This window comes from Eschrichtius robustus, chromosome 2, assembly GCF_028021215.1.
Source record: "Eschrichtius robustus isolate mEscRob2 chromosome 2, mEscRob2.pri, whole genome shotgun sequence".
NCBI lineage: Eukaryota > Metazoa > Chordata > Mammalia > Artiodactyla > Eschrichtiidae > Eschrichtius > Eschrichtius robustus.
Window position 1 is genome coordinate 19,085,384 of NC_090825.1, and position 16,346 is coordinate 19,101,729.

The window sequence follows — 16,346 nt, forward strand, 5'->3', positions numbered from 1 at the left end:
AGAGGATTATTCTCCAGCATTAAAAGCTAATGGAATTTGCCTTGCTAGGTTTTGGACTAATTTGGGATCCATCAAGCCTTTCTTCCTGCCAATTTCTCCCTTTTGGAATGGGAATGGCTATCCTATGCCTGTCCACCATTGCATTTTGAAAACACATGTCTGGTTACACAGGATCACAGGAGAGAAATTCACCTTAGAAGAAATTCAACCTTGAATCTCACCCATATCTGACTTAGAAAATAACTTAGATGAGACTGACTTTAGGGTTGATGCTGGACCAAGTTCAGACTTTTGGAGCTGTTGGGATGGAATGAATGTGTTTCGCATGTGAGAAGGATATGAATTGGGGGTGGGGGGCCATGGTGCAGGGCAGGAGTGGAATGCTATGAACTGGATTGTGTCCCCAAAATTCGTATGTTGAAGACCTAACACCCAATATGACTGTATTTGGAGTTAGGGCCTCTAAGGAGGTTATTCAGGTTAAATGAGGTCTAAGAATGGCTTTATAAAAAGAGACACCAGAGAACTTGCTTGCTTTCTCTCTGTGTGCATGCACCTAAGAAAGGCTATGTAAGGACACTGTAAGAAGGCTTCCATCTGCAAGTGAGGAAGAGAGCACTAATCAGAAGCTGACCATCCTATACCCCCATCTTAGACTTCCGGTCTTCAGAACTATGAGAAAATAAATTGCTGTTATTTAAGTCACCCAGACTATTGCACTGCATTATGACAGCTCGAACTGACTAATACAGATCAGAAGTATGCTTCAATCTTATAAAAAATTTCCCCATAATTCTGGTGACTGCTACCTTTAGGAAACCTGGAACATTTGTTCCTGTTCAATTTTGCAATTTTGGGCATTATTCTCCTTGCTTAGTTTGATATATATATTTACTGAAATCAAATTATAAATCACATCAGATTTTATTTTTTAAACCCCTCAGCCTCATTATTATGCCACACTCTGTTGTCCTCACTATTATTATCATTGCTAATATGATTAATATGTTTATTTTTCCCCTTTCTAAGACCTTTCTTCATGATCATTCTTTAATATTTTGTCATTCATTAATACTTCAAAGAACTATAATTGATTGCACTAATCAACAATTCTAGTGTTCTTTCCTTACTTGTTTGTTTATTGCATTGATTTCTGTTTGATCTTTTAATTCATTCCTTCCTGCTTCTGTTTTTAAATTTATTGTTGATCTTTTCTTAAACTGAGAGCTTAGTTTATTAGTATAGCTCGTCCTCGCTTTTTAATTAATTTATTTGGAGATATGCTTTCTCTGAGTATCACATTAGCTTTTGTCCTTTGGATTGTGACAGGTAGAACTCATATTTTCATCCTAAATAGATTATACTTTGATATCCTTTTTAAGATAATAATTTATTAGTAGATTTTCCCTTATACCAAGATTTTTAAAAATATAATTTTCTTGATATTTTATTTCTTTAGTTCAATCAGTCAATGCAAACTATATGGGAATGCTTGCTTGAATTTTTTTTTTTTTTTTTTTGAGATTTAATGTCAGTCTAGTGCATAATCAAATTACGTGAATGTTTTTGGTACCTCTGTAAGTTAATGTTCCATACCTCGTTTGATGTCTAAATACTCATATTCCAGTTCAAGCTTATTAAATATAGTTTTGAAACACTGTGTATTTTTAATTATTTTCTCTGTTACTCTCAGAGAGAGATTGTTAAAGGCTGTTACCGTAATAATGGATTTAGCTCACCGAGATCAAACATCTTTTTTCCCTCTGGCCTTACAGATGGCAGTGGCTGCCTTTAGGTGTCAAAGTCTGAATTAAAGTCAGCTTTAGATGATGAAATGCTAAACATTCACAGGATGGAAGTTTGACAGTTTTATCCCTAAAGTGAGTCATTCCTATATAAAATCATCATTGGAAAAAGGAATTACAATATAAATTGTATTCACTGGGGATAAAAGATAATCACATAACAAAAAAGGATCTACAGGTGAGAGACAGGGACCGAAGATGAGTCCAGCAAGAGAGGTTTAAAAAGGTGGAAATAACTCAATAATCAATAAGCCAAATTTTAAGATCCAACAGATGCATCCAGCTCAAGAGATGGATCTTCCAAAAGAAACAATATATCAAAAAATGGTTTGAGGGGGCTTCCCTGGTGGCGCAGTGGTTGAGAATCTGCCTGCCAATGTAGGGGACACGGGTTCGAGCCCTGGTCTGGGAAGATCCCACATGCCGCTGAGCAACTGGGCCCGTGAGCCACAATTACTGAGCCTGCGCGTCTGGAGCCCGTGCTCCGCAACGGGAGAGGCCACGATAGTGAGAGGCCCGCGCACCGCGATGAAGAGTGGCCCCCGCTTGCCACAACTAGAGAAAGCCCTCGCACAGAAACGAAGACCCAACACAGCCAAATAAATAAATTAAAAAAAAAAAAAAAAAAAAAGGTTTGAAGAAGGTAGCAGAGCTAACTTTGAGGGAGAGTATAGAGGATAGATTATAGGTTGACTAAAAGATCAGTGTACAAAGGGGAATGAAGAAATTTTTCCAGTGGGTTTGCTGGCATTACAGTTCACATTTATATGTATTTGTTTCTTGGGTCCATTACCGGTGCATCTCAAATTATAATTTGAACATGAATCACCTGGATCATGTTAAAATGTAGATTCTGATTCTGCAGGCATGGGTTGGGGCCTGAGATTCTGAATTCCTAAAATGCTCCCAGGAGATGCCTATCCTGCTGGTCTGTGAGGACTCTATGAGTGACAGGATATTTATTCTACTCCTGTAACTTGGAAGCACTTAACAGAGATGTAGAAAATCAGGAAGGGGTAGATAAGAGCAGCACACACCCTGGAGGACAGAAACATTAATTTGTAGATTCTGGATCCTGACTTTTTAGACATTGGGAAAGAAACATACAGGGAGATATGCTGACCGGACATGGATTCTTTATAGAATTGTGCTGTTTTTCATTTCTATGTTAAAGGAAACACTGTGGAATCAGAGGCACCTCTCCATTCCACCTACAGAATATGTGTTCCTCTGAATGAGAGGGAGATACGAGCTCCGTGTTCCTTAGTTCTAGTGTTAAAACCGCATGATCTACAATAGCCTCAAATAAATAATTCGAGTATACTACAATTTACAAAAGGAACCGTACAGCAGTGCTCCTTAGGAATTGAGTAATACCAGCCACTGGTAAAAAACCAAAATAATCAAAGCAATTGCTAAAATAACAAATAATCTTTTCTTATTTTTCCTTCTCCATTGAATATTGTCTTTATACTCAGAATCCCCACCTGTTTATTTTAGTTTTCCCATGTTTATGAAAAAAAAGTTTTCTTCACAAGGATTATTCAGCCAATATGTTGATAATCTCTTCTTTAGAATGAAGATACTTTTGAAACAGTTTAAGGAAACAAGATCACTGGAATTTTTATGTCAACGGTAGACTATACACCTAAAATTCATTTTCTAAAACATCCTTCGATGTCTCTTACTTACGCTGGGCTCCTAAATCAGGGGGACGTTTTAAATGGTAATAGCAGTGCGTGTTGTTCTTTATGCTGAGACACTTGCAAGAGCACTATGTATATCAACTCCATTTCATTAACAGAGAAACTGAAGTGTGTATTTAGAGAAAAAATAATACAGTTTAAAACAGCTCTAACATCTATCCATCTGAAATGTTTCCTAAAGATACTACATATCTTCTAAGATCCACCCATGCTTTGCTCCAGAGGAATCACAGTGTCTATGACGGTACTTTAAGGACAGAATAGTGAAACAGGAAGTTGAGCACCTCAGCAGGCTGAGCTAATCTCCCAGAGACACATGTCCTGAAATCTACTCCCTTATCTTTTTTGTTTTTGTTGTTGTTGTCTTTTTTTAATTTTTATTTTTTATTGGAGTATAGTTGATTAACAATGTTGTGTTAGTTTCAGGTGTACAGCAAAGTGAGTCAGTTATACATTACATGTATCTATTCTTCTTCAAATTCTTTTCCCATTTAGCTTATTACAGAGTATTGAGCAGAGTCCCCTGTGCTCTACAGTAGGTCCTTGTTGGTTATCTATTTTATATATAGCAGTGTGTACAAGTCAGTCCCAAATTCCCAATCCATCCCCCTCCCACCCCTTCCCTCCTACTAACCATAAATTCCATTTTCTAAGTCTGTGAGTCTGTTTCTGTTTTGTAAATAAGTTCATTTGTATCATTTTTCTTAGATCCCATATATAAGTGATATCATATATTTGTCTTTCTCTGTCTGACTTACTTCACTTAGTATGATAAGCTCCAGGTCCATCCATGTTGCTTCAAATGACATTATTTTATTCTTTTTTATGGCTGAGTAATATTCCATTGTATACATGTACCACTTCTTCTTTATCCATTCATCTGTCAATGGACATTTAGGTTGCTTCCATGTCTTGACTACTGTAAATAGTGCTGCAGTGAACACTGGAGTGCATGTATCTTTTCAAACCATGGTTTTCTCCAGATATATGCCCAGGAGTGGGACTGCTGGATCCATGTGATAGTTCTATTTTTAGTTTTCTCCATACTGTTCTCCATAGTGACTGTACCAATTTGCAGTACATTACAGTACATTATTGGTAGGAGGGTTAATAATAATAATAATAATAACAATAATGTAGGAGGGTTCCCTTTTCTCCACCATTTATTGTTTATAGACTTTTTGATGAAGGCCATTCTGATTGGTGTGAAAAGATATCTCATTGTAGTTTTTTTTTTTTTTAACATCTTTATTGAAGTATAATTGCCTTACAATGGTGTGTTAGCTTCTGCTTTATAACAAAGTGAATCAGTTATACATATACAATATGTTCCCATTTCTCTTCCCTCTTGCATCTCCCTCCCTCCCACCCTCCCCATCCCACCCCTCTAGGTGGTCACAAAGCACCGAGCTGATCTCCCTGTGCTATGCGGCTGCTTCCCACTAGTTATCTATTTTACATTTGGTAGTGTATATATGTCCATGACACTCTCTTACCCTGTCACATCTCACCCCACCCCCTCCCCATATCCTCAAGTCTATTCTCTAGTAGGTCTGTGTCTTTATTCCCGTCTTGCCACTAGGTTCTTCATGGCCTTTTTTTTTTTTTTCCCTTAGATTCCGTATATATGTGTTAGCATACTGTATTTTTCTCTTTCTGACTTACTTCACTCTGTATGACAAACTCTAACTCCATCCACCTCATTACAAATACCTCCATTTCATTTCTTTTTATGGCTGAGTAATATTCCATTGTATATATGTGCCACATCTTCTTTATCCATTCATCTGTCGATGGACATTTAGGTTGCTTCCATGTCCTGGCTATTGTAAATAGAGCTGCAATGAACATTTTGGTACATGACTCTTTTTGACCTATGGTTTTCTCAGGGTATATGCCCAGTATTGGGATTGCTGGGTCGTATGGTAGTTCTATTTGTAGTTTTTTAAGGAACCTCCATACTGTTCTCCATAGTGGCTGTATCAATTTACATTCCCACCAACAGTGCAAGAGTGTTCCCTTTCCTCCACACCCTCTCCAGCATTTATTGTTTCTAGATTTTTTGATGATGGCCATTCTGACCAGTGTGAGATGATATCTCATTGTAGTTTTGATTTGCATTTCTCTAATAATTAACGATGTTGAACATCTTTTCATCTACTCCCTTTTCTATTCCAGTGTGAGGCTGGGATAGAATTGTCATGTCTAGATTCAAGTTTCCCAAACTGGACATATGTTAAATATTCCCAGGGTCTCATCCCTCTAAATTGTCATATGATCCATGTAATGAATAATTTCACCTGTTCCTTCACAACCATCACTAAGAACTCCTCCGAAATATATTTAATTGTGTATATTAAAAAGAAAGGTGATCGAAATAGAGAAGGTATAAAACCCTCTTTGATGAGCCTTTGTGTTTTCTATCTCAAAATAGTTCGAGTTTACCTGTGGATAACTTTTCTTTAGTCTACCTCTCTCTTGTTTAGGCTCTGTGGTTTTTCTCGAAATAATTATTTCAAGTAAATCCTTCATTTGGAACATTAATATTGTATATTTTATTTATTGTATACAACTGTCTTCTATAAAAAACAAAGACATTCTTCAGCACCAACTCTTACCTGGTTCCAAGTAACTGCTATTCTGTTCTGTAATTTCAGTGTAATAGTCAGCCCGAGTGGAAACTGAATCTCAACTATTTTACTTACTAGTAATATGATATGACAGCCTATTTAATCATTCTCCACCTTAATTTCCTCATCGATATAATGAAGATAAAAAGATTTTGGTGAGGACACAATAAAGTAGGGAGATATTAGCACAGAGTTGGTGCCTTATCAATACAAAGTCTCTTGTCTTTCTTTGCATCATCTCTTTGTCTAGAGTACTAAGCAGTTTTTGAATATATAGTCAGAGAACCTGGGTTGGGTGAACTTTCCAAAGCTTGGAATCTAGGACCTCCATAATGAATACCTAATAGGTTAATATAAACACAAATTTTTGTTTAATTATATTACCTTACTGTATTAATCCAGTTCATTATTGATTATATTTTTGACAAAAAAGATCACATCAATCTTCCATTTAGTTCTTCTAAACACTTGGAACTAAGCCAGTGCCAAAGAGTGAGGCTTCCAAGTTTTAAGGCTTTATGAAGACAGTGGTGATTTCTATACTTGTTACGTTAATGTATGTGTATGAAAGAGTGGATATTTGCCATTCTATACCCTAAACAGATTGAATAGAATGATCAAATGATCAAATGCCATGGAAATTAACCAATGGCCAAATGGACTGTTTCCTAAATAACATTACATTTTTTGTTGTCATTTTTATTCAATTGAAAAATTGAAATTATTTTCCTGTTAAAATGCAACTCATTTTAAATTTAAATCAAAATAAAAAGCGATGTGCATTTAAGATGTAAATATTGCTTTTACGCACTCTGTATTGGGATTAGTTAATGCATGAAAAATATCAAGTTCCAATTTAAAAATGTGCAGTTTTTATGACATATACTGAAAATAAACACCAGAGGGCGCTCATACTTAGAACTGAACCCAGTGAAGGCATCTTAGAAAAAGATTTTACTACTCCGGTAGAAACCAAAAGTACCAGTTAAGGACACCTTCAAATTGTTGGATGAAACACAATACTCTCTCACTAGTACCTCAGTACTAATATTCTCATTGGAAAAATGAAACAATTTCCTCATAGTCAAGGCTTTCCTCAATAATATCACCAACACAAACACCTCAAAATTTCTTGTTTTGTTCCCTAATTCATATTATTACTCCATTCAGAATAGTCTCCCTCATCACTCCCATTTACTTCCCATGTCCAAATTTCACACGACCCAAGCCATAGTTCACATCGAGGCTTTACATTTTCTGAAGCATTTTCAAAAGAGTTTTAAAAAAAGATTTCCTTTTACACCAAAAAGCTTTGCACCTTGGAATCCCACCATACTTATTTCAAGCGAGGTGGCTTGGTATGAGAAATGTGAAAAGCAGAGATTACCCTATACTAAACAATACAAACTCGAAGTATCACATGGCATGGCTCAGATATTTTAAACTGAGGTATCCACAGAGAAAGAACCTCATCCTGTCAGCAGCACTTGACACAGTTGTGTTAGTTTCCTGTTGGATTTCATGACTTCATATTCTCTAAATTTTCTTCCTACTTTATTGATCATTTGTTCTTAATCTAGTTTGATGGTATACCCTAGCATATCTAGTACATCTAGTTTGCTAAAATATCCCGCTCTCTCAGACTCTAAAAAGTGAAGATTTTTAGGGCTAGATCAAAGGCTGGATTCTCTTTTCAAGCTAGATTCCATTCCCTGGAGATCCCGTTCACCTGAATGGCTTTAAATGCCATGGATACCACGAGGAAGCCAATTTATATCTCTGGGATAAATCTTTTCTGTGAGCATGAGACCTGTATATCCAACTGCTTTCTTGACCTCTAAGCTTAGAAGTTCCATATGAATAGCTAAATGAATATGTTGCAAGAAGATCCCTGACTTGGTCTCTTCCCTTTCCCATTTCACACCCATGATCCGCCTGCTCTGCTCTTCTCAGAGGAAAACATTTGCTTCCTTTCCTCTCTTCCATCCCACAGAGTCCATGATCACAAGGTCCACAATTTAATTCATAAACTTTCCTCCAGTGAGTCCATTCTTCTTCATCTCCATGTGCCAATGTTCTTTCTCTCTTGCCTGATGTACTAAAATAGCCACCTAAATCCTGTATTCTTTCCTCCACTCTCACTTATAAATATATAGTAGCTGAAATCATATTTAGTAAATACAAATCTCATTATGTCAGTCTAGTAAATAAAATTTCAGTGGCTTCCTTTTGCTTTTAAAATGAAACAAAACTCATGTCATGACCTATACAGTCCGACATGATTTCCCCCTGCACACAAGTCTAACCTCATTTTGTCTCACATGGTTGGTCACTAGTCCAGCCACATAGGGATTCTTTCAGTGTCTGGAATACTTCACAGTTATACACTTCAGGGCATCTGTACAAGCTCTTCCTAAGCCTGTAAAACTCTCATCCTAGAAGTTACGATTGTTGACTTCTTCCCATCCTTTGGAGCTCAGCTTAAAAAGTAGTTCTTCAAAGATGCATTCGTTCCCTGACCCTTGTATCTGAAATTCCTCAGATTAACCGCAATCAACATTCTATTCATATTCTTCAAAGCAGTTACCACAATTGTAATTTACTTATCTGTTTATTTACTTGTTTCCATTCTACCTACCCCAGCCTCCTTTAGACTCTAAGCTCCAGGGAGCTCTGTTTCATTTATGACTAGTTAGCCAACACCTAACAGAGTACTGAGAACATAGTATCTAGAATATAGTGCTTAGAAAATAGTATCAGAACATCGTAGGTGATCAGTAAAGTTGATAAGATCATGGACTTCAGTATATGGAAGATCTTGTTTGAGCCCTAGCTCTAGAACATCTTTAACTCTCTAAAATATTTTCCTTGAAATTATTTCCTAGAGAATTTTTTCAGTCCTAATATTGAGCTAATAATATTATCTAAATTATTGGCTTGGAGGGAGAATAAAATGATTTTACAGTAGTAACTGCATAAATTGAGTACTCAATAAATATCTGCCATGATGATGATGATGATGATGATGATGATGATGATGATGGTACTTTTAGGATGAATATGACAAGTCTTGGTGACTCTCCTCAGAGTAAGTTGTAGACATCAGGGTCTGCTTCATGGATGTGCTCCTTGTTGAGTAATACACAGCCAGGCACTTAGAAGGGCCATCACTGGTATAATGCTTTGCTGTCACTGTCTTGAAATTAATAATTTTGATCAAAGGGCCCTGAATTATCATTTTTTCATTGTGTCCCACAAACAGTTTAGCCAGTCTTGGTGGGTGTAATATCAAATTCCAATTCAAAAACATTGTTTCTAACCTTAATTAAAGCAATGTGGGACAGGCATGCCACAATCAAGACAATGTGAATCATAAATAATCACTGTTTTTCTTTGCACTGATAGCTATAGAGCTCATATCCAAATTTGTCACTTAGTTCTTAAAGTTGTGCTGCAGGCTTTACTGATACATTTCTGTGTGCTAATTTCACCATAAGCCTTTTCTTACTCTTCTGCTATTATCATCACATTAACTTGATTTTCCCCAGCTTTTTGTATTTATAAAAGCTTTCTTTAATGCTCCTTAAAATGAGGCAATTGATAAAAATAAACATTGATTAGTATATCATTCTAATTCATACTTTTTAAACTTTTTAAAGATATACATTTAGACTGCCTCTCCCCTCCAAATTTTTTACTATGGTGAGAATAACTCTTTTAATTGTTCTTAGTCATAAGTTAATTGGGTTCATATGAAAAATTCCAATGAGCTTGGTTTGAAGGTAAATCTGTGCTTTGGTGCTGATCATTATCAAATAGCAGTGCATGGATTGAATAAGAGAAAAAAGCGAATGTGTTCTCTTTGAATCAGATTACCAATTTGCCCACAATAAATAAACATGAGTGAAAGGCCCTCAGAGCTTTGTTTAGCCCCAGCTTTTTTTTTTTTTTTTTCTACCCTTAGTGACAAAGTACACCCAGTGGAGCCTCCTTCCCTAGAATTCCCATGAGAGCCATCCGGCTCTCCAGAGTGGCCTATGAATCTTAATCTATTGTCAGCATAGTGTACTATTATTATACAACAAGATGCTCTTTGGTTTGTTTATCATCCTAAAAGACAGTATTACCAATATAGTATTTTCTAAAGCAGGGATCACAAACATTTTCTGTAAAGGGCTACATAGTAAATATTTTAGACTTTGTGAGGCAGACTACCTCTGTCTCAAATACTCACCTCCTCTGTTGAATCTTAGAAGTATCCATAAACAATATGTAAATGAAACAGGATGACTGTGTTCCAATAAAACTTTATTTACAAAAACAGATGGCTGAACAATGGGTCATGGTTTGTATTGAAGGACTAATTAAATTAATCAATCCCTGTATTAAAGGATTTGCATTCTATGCAAGGCAAGGATATAAAATAATAAGTATATCAAGTGCAAATAAAACTTAGAAATCTTTGGTGTTCTTGACATTCATCATTTGAGTAGAATACATATGTATATAGTCACAATAGTCATAGCTCAGAAGAAATCTGAGACTCCTAATTTGTAATTGAAATAGGATCAATTTGTGAACCACTCAAGAAAATCCATTTCACTACTTTGTAGTAAAGCTGCATTTGGGGCAGAAAACACTATTACCCAGCTTACTGGCACATCTCATTATCCAAAATTGGCTAGAATGAATTTGTACAATTTCAAAAATCAACTCTTCCATGGAAGGATAAAGACTGATTGCTATTGAATCTCCAAAGAGATGTTCCAGGTTTAAATCAATTCAGTGTAATGTAGAGTCACATTTTGTTTATTTCTCATTTGCATGTATTCAGTTGGAAACAAGGGCAGTACATTTACAGTTATTTTCATGGTAAAGGTGAAGAAAAGTGATACCTATATCAATAATGCAAGGTTAACCTGTGACATGGCCAGTAGAAGTTACTATAATTACATAGGTCATGAGAAATAAAACTAAGAAATGCAAAATAAGTGCAATTTTACCCTTTTTTTTCCTATGAAGGAAGTTTTGGTATGGCTTCATGTCCAAATTGGCAAATGAAAAACTTGAAAAAATCCTAAAGATATTTCAAAGGATAGAAATGACAGAGGAGTACGTGGAAAATGAGGGACAATTGACAGTGAAGCATGTGAGGAAGAGTTTGTTGAATTATGTCAAAACTGATCTTTACTAAATGCCATTATTTCATAAGGAAGCACTTTGCTTATGGTTTACTGATTTTTCTAAAATTATTTTCTGAGTTCCTTGGGTTTCAATTATTTAAAGAAACGACCTGATTCTTAGCAAACTTTCCTTGACAAAAATTGATATTCTCCCAGTGTCCCAGGTTTGTAACATGTCTGAGTTAATGGTATTTATTCAAGAAATATTCCAATGAATATTGTGAGTTTCAAAAGAGATGTGTGTGTATGTGGTGGGGAGGCTAATTGGGGAAGTAGAAAGAAAATTCTAAAGATAATAGATAAAAAAGTAAATTTTAACATTCTAATAGCAAAATCTAGAGATTATATCTGTCACTTCAATTTTGTTCTGTTACCAAGTCCAAGTTCATACTGCTTGCTGCATGGCAGGCCAATAAATCGAGAGACAAGTTTTTGGGGCAAGGAATGGCGACTTTATTTGGAAAACCAGTAGATTGAGAAAATGGCAGACTAGTGTCCCAAAGGACCATCTTGCCCATGTTTGGATGCTAGTTTCTTTTATAGAACAAGGATGGGGAGGTGAGGAGGTAAAGTAAAAAAGATGCTAAGTTGTTGCAAATATTTCCTGGTTCTGGACAGACTTGGGATGGGATGTGTTAATTTCTTCTTTTCTGCAGGCATTCTCAGGTAGGCCTTGTCAGCTTGTTTCCTGTGAGCTAAACAAAGGTATTTTAGCTTAACACTCAGGCATGGGAGGCAGGGTCCCAGAGATGGGCCACTATGTGTACTTTAAGCTACAGGCAACATCCATTTAGTGATTAACTTGTAGCAAAAGTAATAGAACACAAAGTTTAAAGTAAAAGAAACAGCTCCAATATGGAATCAGATTTGTTCTTCCCTATTACAGTTCCATAAATATTCTATAAGTGACTTCAAGATTGGTGCTTCTTTCACAGAGCCTGAAACTCACACAGACACCTATTGTAAAACACACATTTGAAAACATATTTTTATTGACTCCAAGCAAAATAATAAACAAAACAAAAAAACCCACCTGGTGACTTCCTCTGATAGAAAAACTAACATTTAAAAGTAAAGCTCCAAATTCTGTTCCTCATGCGTGAGATCCCAAAATAAGTCTCAAAATTTTCTCTCCTTTGGTGCTCCATTTCAGTAGATTTTCACTTAACCAGGAAAAGCTCTGCAATTAAAAAAAAATCTGTCTCCCAGTCTTACTCTCCCTTACTGGTGTCTAGTCAAAGATACTCCCCTCAGAATATTATATGAATTCACATTCTGGTTCTAAACCCTCTTCTACAACATGATGGAAATTTGAGATTCTGATGGATCCTATAATTTCAATCACAAGTTTATGACTAAACGATTAGGCTTTATACTCAACAAACTATACTTGTAAAGCTGTTGTCTGTTTCACTCATTAACGTAGACTTCTCCTGTGATCTCACACCTCTTCAATATTTTCAGATTTCTCCTATATAGTGTGAGAATCCTGAACTATCATTTATAACCTGCTCCATAAAACCAGATGATAGAAGGATAGACAACTATTTCCTATCATTGAAAATTTATGGTGAAATGAAAGCTCTTTGCACCATTATTCAATTAAATAGGATTTATAGTTCTCCATGTTTGAAATAGAGATCAGTCAATTGTCTTTGTTTTTTAACTCATTTTCTAAGTTTATCTCTTGCATATCCTTCTAAAAACAGCTACGGACTAAGATCAATCAGGGCAGTTTTGCTTACTAAATAACAAAATAGAGTTATATATGCATACGGCATATTTGTGCAAAGTGGTCTAGAAAAGGCAGTGGCAACATTTTTTTGATGAGGCAAACGTTAATATTTGTCATTTAAGTTTGACCTGCCTTATTTGTGATTGAGGGTTTAACAAATTTTTGCAAGATAAGACAGTAATATCATCTTACTACATTAAAGACACCTATTAGTCATGTCCCAGGCAAATTGGGATTTATGACTCAGACATAATTCTTCCAAATATGCCTGCTGTTCATAAAAAGGCAGAGATATATGACTCACAAATAACACCAAGACAGAAATAATTTTGCACTTCACTTTGCCACATTGCTTTTCCTCTGGCATATATGGCAGAATCTCCACAGTTTATGAATAGGCTTTTGTCAATACTACAGATGTATATTTCCAGCTTCTAAATCAAGCAAATCCTTGAGTCAAATAAAACAAATGATCAGCTCCAGCAGAGGCAAGGGGAGATGTATTTAAAAGAACGATGCATTAAAGATTGATAGGGAGCTGTACACACTTTTAAATACCCCGCTGCTGATGTTGGCTGTGCCTTAAAGAGCAGGTTAGGAATGTCACATATCACTCGGAAATGATTAAGTTGTTCTATTCGTCTGACAGTGGCTCGTTCCAAACAATCAATTGTGGAAGAACAGCGTAAAATTTTTGAGGGGAGGTAGAGAAGGTATGGACAGAATATAGCACAGGTATTTCCCCCCTAAATCTGTACAAATACTGCCAAGTGTATAGCACGGCACCATGCTTGTGTGCAACAATTGCTCAAGGTAATAAAGTACAAATACCAAATTTCATTACGGATGGCAGCAATAGTATTCTCTTTCCTCTGTAGACTGTCAAATCTTTCAACTTAAATACTTTGGGATTTTAGCAGGCATCAGAGATGTAAATGAAATATTGCCTCCAAGATACATCTTTGCCCTTGAAGAATGATCAAAGTTCTACTTATGTTTATAAATTAAAATCAATTACATTTTCCAAAACTCTAGTGGCAATAATTCAATCCTTTCTCAGTCCTGCCTTTTTAAAACATCTGTAAGAATCAGAGATACCAATTTTTCTCCCAGTGAAACATAAATGTCGCGTTAGGTGAATATTAAAATGCAGATCTTAAAATGCCCAGGTTTTTGTTATAATTAGATGATTTGCTTAATACCCCACGCCAGGAATTGTCCAAAGGGATTATTTTGTTAGAAAGAAAAACAATGTGCACTTATAAAGTGGTTGAAAACCATCACCAATTTCTAATTGGGTATATTAATACTATACTCTCACTATGTTTCAAAACAGAAGACATTTTTGTCTTATTCCTAGAACCTTAAGAAAGAATCCACATTGAAAAATACAGAGTGGCATTTGTTTTCTGAACACTCTTCTCTTTCCCATTATGATGGATAGCCTCAAACAATTGTGTTTTATCATTAATTTTTCTCGCAAAGTTTTCAAAAACGTGGAATACTTGGGTCAGATGAATAATCAGGCATGTGAGGGAAGGTTTTGCCTCTGTGTAAGGAGAGACACTCACTCAGTCTCATCTCACTTGCTGTGCAATATCCACCTTGCCATTTGTCAGAGTGTGAGTTGTAATTTTCTCTGATTATAATATTGGAAAGCATATACTGGATAGGTGATTGTCACCTGTTAGTTATTCTCCTATTGTTCTTGCTTGTAGATTCCTCATTTTGTCTGGGCTAACCGTGTGTCCAAGCCACATACGATATGATTATCATGTTGTGTCTATATCACTGACACAACATGATTGACTGACAGTCCTATCAGTTATCAGTTCTTTAATTTCCCCAACTCCTTTGTAGCTTGATGTGGAGGGTGACCCAGATATGGTCAATGAGATATCAGGGGAATTCTGTTCGGTAGATCCTAGAAAAAAATTTCTGCTTTTCTAGTAAAAGAGGACAGATGATGGTGATATTCCTCCTTCACTTCCTTCTGCCTTGAACTTGAACATGGTGCCTGGAGCTGCAGGGCCCCATGTTTTGACCATGAGGCCACATGCATTAGATCAAAACACAACATGAAAGAGTGAATAGCCAGAAAAAAAGTCTTTGTGCCCTGACGACACTGCTGACAGCTACACTGTTGAGAGCGACCACAATCTCTAGATTTCTTTTAAAGTAACAAAGATAATGCCCTCCTAATTTAAGCCCATTAAATGGTTTTCAGTTCCTTGCTCTTATAAGCATACCTAACACTTACAGACTTTGGTTAGAAACTCACAAAACGAGCTTTATATAAACATAGTTATCTGAGGATTAAAAAGAATAGTGATCTTTAGCGCAATTGTGATAATTTTATCTCATATTCTTTTAGCTTCCTGGATCCAATTCCAAAGTGTGTGTATGGGGGTGGGGGAGGAGGGGTAGGGAGGTGTCCTCCACAGCACCAAGCAAGTATTGGACACCAGCAGTGTGTCCCCAAATTCCACTCAATCCAGACACTATCTACCTGGAAACAGCATCAGATACCACAGGTTAAGGATTTAATCCTACATAAATTCAGCCACCAGTCACAAGCCGAGATTGTTACTTGTGCTTCTGAGCAACTGGCTGTAAATCAGAAGTTCCCGTGACCTCCTCCTTGGGTTCTATTAATGTGCTAGAGTAGCACACAATACTCAGAGAAACATTTTACTTACTAATCAGTTTATTACATAAGGATATAACTCAGGAACAGTCAGATGGAAGAAATTCACAGGGAAAGGTATGGGGAAAGGACACGAAGCTTCCTTGCCCTGTCCAGGTGTGCCACGCCCCCCAAATCTCCATGTTTTCACCTACCTTGAAGCTCTTCAAACCCTGTCCTTTTGGGATTTTATGAATGCTTTGTTACAAAGCCCTGTTTGACTACATGATTGGCCATTGCTGATTTTAAATTCTTTTTATTTATTTATTTATTTATTTATTTATTTATTTATTTATTTTTGGCTGCATTGAGTCTTTGTTGCTGCATGCGGGCTTTCTCTAGTTGCTGAGAGCAGGGGCTACTCTTCGTTGCGGCGCGCGGGCTTCTCATCGTGGTGGCTTCTCTTGTTGCGGAGCGCGGGCTCTAGGCGCACGGGCTTCAGTAGTTGTGGCACGTGGGCTCAGTAGTTGTGTCTCGCACGCTCTATAGTGCAGCCTCAGTAGTTGTGGCCCACGGGCTTAGTTGCTCCACGGCATGTGGGATCTTCCCAGACCAGGGCTCAAACCTGTGTCCCCTGCATTGCAGGCAGATTCTTAACCAC